This window comes from Tachypleus tridentatus, chromosome 10 (assembly GCF_004210375.1).
Source record: "Tachypleus tridentatus isolate NWPU-2018 chromosome 10, ASM421037v1, whole genome shotgun sequence".
NCBI classification, from domain to species: domain Eukaryota; kingdom Metazoa; phylum Arthropoda; class Merostomata; order Xiphosura; family Limulidae; genus Tachypleus; species Tachypleus tridentatus.
In genome coordinates, this window is record NC_134834.1 from 58,507,809 (window position 1) to 58,514,918 (window position 7,110).

At 30.7% G+C, this 7,110-nt stretch overlaps 1 protein-coding gene across 1 annotated transcript in view; it reads left to right on the top strand.

The window, feature by feature from the left end:
• The window catches only part of LOC143228353 (uncharacterized), a 60,268-nt gene extending 53,849 nt beyond the window's left edge, over nucleotides 1-6,419 (top strand). The window contains exon 19 of the mRNA XM_076459621.1: nucleotides 6,350-6,419. The gene's annotated coding sequence lies outside the window, so the exon portion shown is untranslated. The remainder of the gene's footprint in view (nucleotides 1-6,349) is intronic.
• The last annotated feature ends 691 nt before the right edge of the window (nucleotides 6,420-7,110 follow it).

The window sequence follows — 7,110 nt, forward strand, 5'->3', positions numbered from 1 at the left end:
GGAAGGATCTAATTAAGTTGCTCTCTTTCCCATTCCAGAAAACATTTCACAGGAGTCAATGAACAAAATTATATTCTCAAATTATAGCATACATCACTGCCATGATGCTACGTTTCAACTTGTTTTATCTGGTTCTATGTTAAGGTGCAATTTTATGCAAGGTACAGCTGTCTTAAGTTGGCTCAAACCATTTTGCAACTGCAAAAAGAACAAAAGTTATTGCTTAATAAATTGGACTGATAAAGGAATTCCAAAAACAGAAAAAAATGGAAAACACTTTTGCCACAGCAGTAGATGAATTCACATCCTGTGTAGCTTTTAGATCAGTTCCATTGACAATTTTCAACACTGCCATTTGAATTCATGAAAAAGAAGTTTCAGCTGCTGAATTAACACAATTTATCACCTCGTTTACTCTGCTTCTTTGATAATTTATTAAATGAGTTCAAAGAATTTGTTGAAATTCTGTGTGAATCTACAAATCAGCTTATTTTTACATGTACCAGGAATTGATTAACTGGCGTTTTTGCTCAAGACATTTCCTTGTCAACATGCTGATTTGGGATACTGTGTAGACTGTTTTAAATCTTACTTAATGAAAAACATAAGATTTAGACATAGCAATCAATTAAAGTTACCAATGTGACTAGTTATTCAGCAAAGTTGTGAAAGTGACCAGATATTATCTACACTACCAATGAGGGATACTCCTATCAGTGATCTTCTGCACAATGTGCAGTGTTATAGCAATATGCTCCATGAATGTAGCAGGTATTGTTCCTAGAAAACAACAAAGGAGCAAAGACAGCTAGAACAAATTCAACATAATAGTTTTTTAGTATCATCTGTTATTCTAAAACTGCACAGACTAAGAATAGACAAAGCTTTGAAAATGTCCACATTAAAATAAGAAAGTAGAAAAGACATTTTTATGTCTGCATACCACATTGCCTTCAAATTAATTATCTTGTACTCTAATATTGTTGTTTTTTGATGTTCTTAGTATGATTTATATTATTTTCTGCATACATGGCCTAATTCTGTGCAGTTTTTGTTTTCTTATCACTTATTAAGTCATTTATCTAATATTTCTTGACTGTATAGGAAAAATCCTGGACTTTATAAAAAAGATCTGTTTAAAAGTATGCTGATGTGAATCACAAGTTTCTGTAGAGAAACAAAAGTGCTTATTTGTTTCACTATATCAATACAGTAGTTTCAGACTACTACTCAAGAGTAAAATTCATTCATGTAAGCCAGTGTAATCACTGTGCACAGAGACTTCTGTATCATTGCATTTGTCCAGACTATAACCTCTAACTTGCTCACACAATGAGAAGCTAAGAATTGTATTTTTTATGCATTGTACTTTACAATTGCAGTAGTGAACAACTTAACACCATCCTGGAGAGTCATGAATCCTGTTACTCATTGTTTGCCTCTTATAATGTATTGAAAAACGATTATATGACTTTGTCCTTTAAATATATGATAGGTTTGACTTGATCCTCTGATTGATTGATAATTGAAGAAGCCATGAATATTTTTTTTCTCTTATGTTATTTTTGTGCTGAAAGAGGTATGCAAATCTTAATCTATTAAGGCTGTTAGAGGCTGAGAAGAATGTTACAATACAACAGTTACAGAAAATGGATGAAATCAGTCCTTCATATCTGCTAAAATCCTCACACCCAAGAAAAGAGAAAATTAAAAATTAAACACACATTTTTCAGGAAATAATTTATTCTTCTACCTACTGTAAGACATTAGCCTCTATTATTCTCATGGCAACTCATTCAATAACCTAATTGTCTTGTTGGAAAAATAAAATGGTCTTAAATAGAGCCTTCTCTCTCTTTTTTTCTCTTAATATTGACTTTGTCTACTTAATCTTATACTGCTGTCTTCATAATTCAGGGTAAGAAAAAAAAAATCCAAGGACTTTATAAGATTAATTCTCATACTATATTTATCTCCTCTCACAAGATTAACTATTCTTTGTTGCTACCCTCTATGTGTAAACTTTTTCTTTATTCATGCCACAAGTACGATATGCTCACAGGACACAGATGACTCTCTTCTACACTCATCTACTGAACCTTCACTTCTGGTTTTATAGTGTTTGAGTTTGGACATGTCTTTTTGTTTGTTTATTGTTGCATGTTTTCTTCATGAAGTGGTTATTTTTCAACTTCATTTAATTTATTCAACCAATGTTTTTTTTTTTCTTTTACATATTTATCACAATTTAATATTCCCACTTCAGGGGTTACACCAGCAACTAATGTTTTTCATGGGCCTCAGGTGTGGGCAACATGAGAAATGTATCTGATTTTGTGTTTCCAGAGATTGAATGTTACATGGTCCAACTTTTTTCTCTGGATTTCTTGGCTCCTATTGAAACTGCTGAGTCTTTTCTGGCTTATGAGGACTTTAATTGTGCTTTTTTTCTCCTCCAGAGTTTGCCAACAATTTCCATTTCCAACCTAGGGAATCTTCTAGGCCTAATTTAGTCTTCATGATTTCTTTTCCAAGGTTGGTGATGTCTTTACTTTCCTTGTTCTTACTGTGCTCATGCATTTCTCTTGATTCAGAGGGCTTCTGGGATCTTGCCTTTCTTGTTTGGAATTTTAAAGTAGTTTTCCATGTCCTCACTATCCTTCAGTTTGAACCACTTTCTTCACACTACTTGTTTCATTTGTCTCTTTAGTCATATTTCTTTCTTCTCTTAGCCTGTGGATGTTGTTGATCAATTATGTTTGCTGTTGAAATTTCTGTTACCCTTTTTCATCCTACCTATATTACCTATTACTTTCTCCCTTAGATCTTGTTCTCTGCCAATTTTCCTAACTTCTTAATTTTCCCCTAGTGTATTATGAATTATACACACAGGCAAAGAATATACTTGGCTCACTAGTGGTGTGGTTCCTCTGTTCTGATCTTTGGATCTATTTCTATCATTGTCAGGGGTATGTTTCAGATACTTTCAAGGGTACGTTTTTGTTCCCTCACACCAATTTCTCTTTCTTCTCAATGTGGGCTTCTAGCTAATCTTGTGAAAGGAGGTAAGTACTGTATCAGAAGTTACAATTCTTCTATACTAAAAATGTATTCTCAATACGTACTAACTTCTTCTCATCCTTCCTCCCCACATCTCCATTGCTCACACGTTCTGCCAAACTCTGAAGTGAAAGTTTGATAGAGAGAGCTACATGCATTATGTGAGCATGTCATTGTACAACTGTATAAGAGATTAGGCATGATTATTTACATGAGGAACACATTGGAACTTACTTAATTCAACAAATGGGAGAGCGCAAGGCTTTTGTCATGTGTACAGAAAATGTTTGCATATAGAGGGCAGCACTGAAAGAGAATAGCTAATCTTGTGAGAGGAGGTAGGTATATACGGAAATACATTTCAATATAGGAAAATTATAGCTCCTGTAGATAATCCTGTAAACTTCAGTAACATTACCTCTTAATTATCTTTTTTCTTTCAAGGGAAAATGTGTTATGGAATAACAACCTGTGTCTTTCATTCTTAAATTTGTAAGCCAATTCTTCCTTTCCTATAATCATTCTATTATATCCCTACTCTGAACTTTTTCCAATATTTTTCCTAGGTAAGGAGACTCAAATCATATATTATTAAATTCTACTTAGCCTACTACTAGCAGCAGAGCATTACCTTAGTGGCTTGATCAAGTGACTTGTTTACTACTATATCAAAACTATTTTTCTTTGTCCATTTATCCTATTGAGTAAGTTCCAGTTTATACTGAATGTGCAACTTACATTATTATGACCAAATGTATAACTTTCATTTACTTTAATTAAAGCCGTTTTCTAACCATATGTCCAACTTAAGGGTTGCTCCAAGTCATTTTGTAGTACTATATAGTTCTCAATACAATGAGAAATACCATAAAATTTAATGTAATTGGCAAACATTACTAATTACTCTAAATGAAAAAAGTAAAATATTACATAAGTACTACCCTGTGAGCATGCATGCAATAAAGGGGCAGCTTGGGTTCTTTCACTCAGTCATAAACTTTTAAAATGATTACAGAACAAAATATATACACTATAATAAGTCAGAGAGTTAAATACTTATCTGAACTAATATAAAACAATGAGAAACACTTATTTTTGTTGTTCACTTAGTAATCATTGTAATTAATAAACCTGGATGACATCTATATAATTGACAGTGAACCTCCTCCTACTTGTATGTCTGTTCCTGAAGTACACCATCCATTTATAACAAAGGTTTAATTTGACTGGACTATATTAATTACAGTTATTTCTCCACACCCAGCCACCATTCAAATAAACAATCCTTTTCAATCCCCACCAATTTTATTTTCTTATCCAACCTTCTGTGTAACACCTTATCTAATGGTTTTTTTTTTGAGAATCTCAGCACATAACTGGTCAGTATGTTTCTATTATCCATGTAACAATTAAATAATCTTCAAAAAGATACCTAACAGATTAGTAAGTCAAGATTTCCCTTTTGCAAATTTATTCTGATGTTTCATTGTTACATCATCTTTAGCTTTATGATTTTTCAAAGATTTACTTTTTCAGCCTGTATAAAATTTCTTATAATACTAAATTCCTTAAAAATAAGGAGCAGTTTTAGCAACTCTTTAATCCTCAATAACCTGTCCACTATATATTGACTGACAAAAGTAAGAGAGGGAAGCTTCTATGAATAATCCTCTACTTCTTTTAAAACCCTGAGAAAAATTATGTTTGGTACTGGTAGTTTATTTTTGATTCTTCAATATTTTTACTTACCATCAAATAATTAAATCTAAATGATTAAGAATAATTTTAATATTTTTCATAGAATGCTCACAGTTCTGAATAGTGTTAGTAATAATTCTTGCAAAAACAGAAAAGGAAAAAAACAATTTGTAGTGAAAAATTTCTACTCCTAGATACTTCTGATTCTAACCCATATAGATTCAACCTTTAAACAGACTACCTGTTTTTACAACATCAGACATGACAGGCTGCAGTAATAAATAATATATTGAGCCAACGTTCCATTCCATATTTTTAGTTCTCTGTCATTATTTCACAATTTCAAAATAATACCTATTTCCAAAATGTAATGAAAGTATTTTAATTTCCTCTTTATTTTGTATTGTAGTCTTCCATATCCACTTGAGCCCTAAATTCATTCATTCATTTTGTCCATAATGCTCCTTTTATTAGAATAACAGAAACTAATTTTATGCTATTAAGTATATTATGCTGCTGTGTAAACTTAATAGACTTATATTTAAAATTATTCTTAATATATAATAATCAATTTTTTTCCAACTCAACTTTGCCATAGGTGTCATATAAAATGACTTACTCCCAACTTTTTGATTATCATGACAATTTAAGTAAAACTATCTTTAATGAAATTAATCTTTATTCCCCAAAGATCTTGCTGCCAAGCCTACTTAGCTCATCTCTAGCATACAGTTCACCTTTAACCCTATAGGTTCAATAATAGGCTTATATGTGTGTGTGTCTATTCCTAAATTTTGGAGGGAGATCTTTATGCTTCCAAAATTTTTTTATTTATAATTTCCAACATCAGTTGCTTCAAGATTCATAGCATGCAAAATCCATTAATGAGCTGCAAGAATAAGATTAGGAATTTGTTTTCACTAGCATGGATCCCAATGTATAGTCATTTGAATTCTTAAAAGTTCCACAAAATCTCATGATGATTGGAACTGCTGTCTAGGATAACTGATGGTTCATTCCACTAGTTTGTACCAACAGTCTAAACTTCGTATGGATACATAAAAAATTGCCTATTTGCTATAAGAAAAAAAAAAAGGCCCAGCAGTGAAATAAAACAACCTGCTTCTCAAAATATGATTTCCTAAGATTCCTGTTAATATAATTTGTGTGTGTGTTTGTGATTTTTGTAAGAATACAGTGTTAAGTAGAAAGCTGGAAAGATTAAATTAAAAGAAATGACTAGGCAGCTATAAATAATTAACAAAACCATTGATGTTCCTATTGTGTATTCGTTATTAAAGATAGAATACCCAAATTTGTATATAACTGGAACTTCTTGTCTTAATATAATGCATTAAACATGTGGAATAACTTAAAAAGTTTAAGTAAATTTTGTTTATTAAAACCACCTTAATAAGCTCTGAATGAAATGAATGGCTAGATTCTTAAGTTTATGTAGCCACAAAATATATATCTTTGTATTAATCATTAACTTAATTCATGTAGGTTTTCAATTATTTTTGGAAATTTATCTTAAATTATATGAAATGTGTACTTTAAGTTATTTTTATACCTTTTATGCTGTTAACAGCTGTGCCTGTAATAGTTGTAGGAGCAACTCTTGCAGCACAAGTTTTGGAAGGATTTGATCTTGACAGGTGAGTTAACCAAACAAGTGAATTCATGTAAATGTTTGAAAACTATTATCACACTGTATAAATTATTGTATCTTAATGTTCAAAGATTAGAGCATTTTTCTATATTTTTATTGAGGTAAAAAATTAATTAAAGGAACTTTCAAGGGAAATAGAATAATGTAGTGGGGGGGGGGGAGTTCTAGTTCATGAAACCAAAAAGTTCCAAGGACTATCTAGGTACTTACAGGACTTACTAGTCTAGAATAATATCAGCAATACATAGTAATCCATAATCAAAATTAAATAAAAACACAATTTTAGTGTTAACATCAATTTGTAAAAGTTTAAAATTTTTTTCATACACTTTCAAGTTTTTTAAACTTCTAAAAATGTATGTTATATATTGTCAGATAAGTCATATTTTTATCATATTGATTATCTTCATTCAAAATTTTAGTACTTGAAAATCATTTTTGCTTTGTAATTCTAGATTAACAGAAAATTAGTCTTATATGTGTATATTTCAAAATTCTATTTTTTTTAATACCATCTTTTTTGTTGGTAGATGCATAAACTTTTTAAGTACAGTATGCTATAGGTTTTAATTATTATAATTTTGAACTACACTTTTGTTTAACATAAGGCAGTTTTTATTTAAATTATAAGAATAAATGTTTTTTGTACAAAGAATAAGTTTATATATTAGTGATCCAAG